The sequence below is a fragment of the Ptiloglossa arizonensis genome, unplaced genomic scaffold, assembly GCF_051014685.1.
Source record: "Ptiloglossa arizonensis isolate GNS036 unplaced genomic scaffold, iyPtiAriz1_principal scaffold0099, whole genome shotgun sequence".
Classification (NCBI taxonomy): Eukaryota; Metazoa; Arthropoda; class Insecta; order Hymenoptera; family Colletidae; genus Ptiloglossa; species Ptiloglossa arizonensis.
This window is the reverse complement of record NW_027478469.1, coordinates 825,436-828,750: the sequence shown is the minus strand read 5'-3', so window position 1 is coordinate 828,750 and position 3,315 is coordinate 825,436.

Below are 3,315 nucleotides of genomic sequence, written 5' to 3'. Positions count from 1 at the left end.
CGTTATACGTTATACGTTATACGTTATACGTTACACGTTATACGTTATTTGTTATAGGTTATACGTTATACGTCATACGTTATACGTTATACGTTATACGTTATACGATATACGTTAAACGGTATACGTTATACGTTATACGTTTTACGTTAAAAGTTATACGTTATACGTTATATGCTATACGATATACGTTATACGTTATACGTTATACGTTATTCAGCATAAGTTCTAGGATATGCGTTATACATTATACGTTATACGTTATACGTTATACGTTATACGTTATACGTTATACGTTATACGTTATACGTTATACGTTATACGCTATACGTTATACGTTATGCGTTATACGTTATACGTTATACGTTATACGTTATACGATGTACGTTATACGTTACACGTTTTACGTTATACGTTATACGTTATACGTTATACATTATACGTTGTACGTTATACGTTATACGTTATACGTTATACGTTATACGTTAAAAGTTATACGTTATACGTTATACGTTATACACTATACGGTATACGTTATACGTTATACGTTATACGTTATACGTTACACGTTATACGTTATTTGTTATAGGTTATACGTTATACGTTATACGTTATACGTTATACGTTATACGTTATACGATATACGTTAAACGGTATACGTTATACGTTATACGTTTTACGTTAAAAGTTATACGTTATACGTTATATGCTATACGATATACGTTATACGCTATACGTTATACGTTATACGTTATACGTTATACGTTATTCAGCATAAGTTCTAGGATATGCGTTATACATTATACGTTATACGTTATACGTTATACGTTATACGTTATACGTTATACGTTATACGTTATACTTTATACGTTATACGTTATACGTTATACGTTATACGTTATACGTTATACGTTATACGTTATTCAGCATAAGTTCTAGGATATGCGTTATACATTATATGTTATACGTTATACGTCATACGTTATACGTTAGACGGTATACGTTATACGTTATACGTTGTACGTTAAACGTTATACGTTATACGTTATATGCTATACGATATACGTTATACGCTATACGTTATACGTTATACGTTATACGTTATACGTTATACGTTATACGTTATACGTTATACGTTATACGTTATACGTTATACGTTATACGTTATACGTTATACGTTATACGTTATACGTTATACGTCATACGTTATACGTTATACGATGTACGTTATACGTTACACGTTTTACGTTATACGTTATACGTAATACGTTATTCGTTATACGTTAAAAGTTATACGTTATACGTTATACGTTATACACTATACGTTATACGTTATACGTTATACGTTATACGTTATACGTTATACGTTATACGTTATACGTTAAAAGTTATACGTTATACGTTATACGTTATACACTATACGTTATACGTTATACGTTATACGTTACGCGTTATACGTTATACGTTATACGTTATACGTATTACGTTATAGGATATACGTTATACGTTATACGTTATACGTTATACGTTATACCTTATACGTTGTACGTTATACGTTATACGTTATACGTTATACGTTATACGTTATACGTTATACGTTATACGTTATACGTTACTCGTTGTACGTTATACGGTATACGATATACGATATACGTTATACGTTATACGTTATACGTTATACGTTGTACGTTAGACGTTATACGTTACTCGTTGTACGTTATACGTTATACGTTATACGTTATACGTTATACGATATACGCTATACGTTATACTTTATACGGTATACGTTATACGTTATACGTTATACCTTATACGTTATACGTTATACGTTACTCGTTGTACGTTATACGGTATACGATATACGATATACGTTACACGTTATCCGTTATACGTTATACGTTATACGTTATACGTATTACGTTATACGTTCTACGTTCTACGTTCTACGTTCTACGTTCTACGTTCTACGTTCTACGTTCTACGTTCTACGTTCTACGTTCTACGTTCTACGTTCTACGTTATACGTTATACGTTATACGTTATACGTTATACGTTATACGTTATACGTTATACGTTATACGTTATACGTTATACGTTATACGTTATACGTTATACGTTATACGTTATACGTTATACGTTATACGTTATACGTTATACGTTATACGTTATACGTTATACGTTATAAGTTATACGTTATACGTTATACGTTATACGTTATACCTTATACGTTATACGTTATACGTTATACGTTATACGTTATACGTTATACGTTATACGTTATACGTTATACGTTATACGTTATACGTTATACGTTATACGTTATACGTTATACGTTATACGTTATACGTTATACGTTATACGTTATACGTTATACGTTATACGATGTACGTTATACGTTACACGTTTTACGTTATACGTTATACGTTATACGTTATACGTTATACGTTATACGTTATACGTTCTACGTTATACGTTATACGTTATACGTTATACGTTATACGTTATACGTTATACGTTATACGTTATACGTTATACGTTATACGTTATACGTTATACGTTATACGTTATACGTTATACGTTAAAAGTTATACGTTATACGTTATACGTTATACGTTATACGTTATGCGTTATACGTTATACGTTATACGTTATACGTATTACGTTATAGGATATAGGTTATACGTTATAGGTTATACGTTATACGTTATACGTTATACATTATACGTTGTACGTTATACGTTATACGTTATACGTTATACGTTATACGTTAAAAGTTATACGTTATACGTTATACGTTATACACTATACGTTATACGTTATACGTTATACGTTATACGTTATACGTTACACGTTATACGTTATTTGTTATAGGTTATACGTTATACGTCATACGTTATACGTTATACGTTATACGTTATACGATATACGTTAAACGGTATACGTTATACGTTATACGTTTTACGTTAAAAGTTATACGTTATACGTTATATGCTATACGATATACGTTATACGTTATACGTTATACGTTATTCAGCATAAGTTCTAGGATATGCGTTATACATTATACGTTATACGTTATACGTTATACGTTATACGTTATACGTTATACGTTATACGTTATACGTTATACGTTATACGTTATACGCTATACGTTATACGTTATGCGTTATACGTTATACGTTATACGTTATACGTTATACGATGTACGTTATACGTTACACGTTTTACGTTATACGTTATACGTTATACGTTATACATTATACGTTGTACGTTATACGTTATACGTTATACGTTATACGTTATACGTTAAAAGTT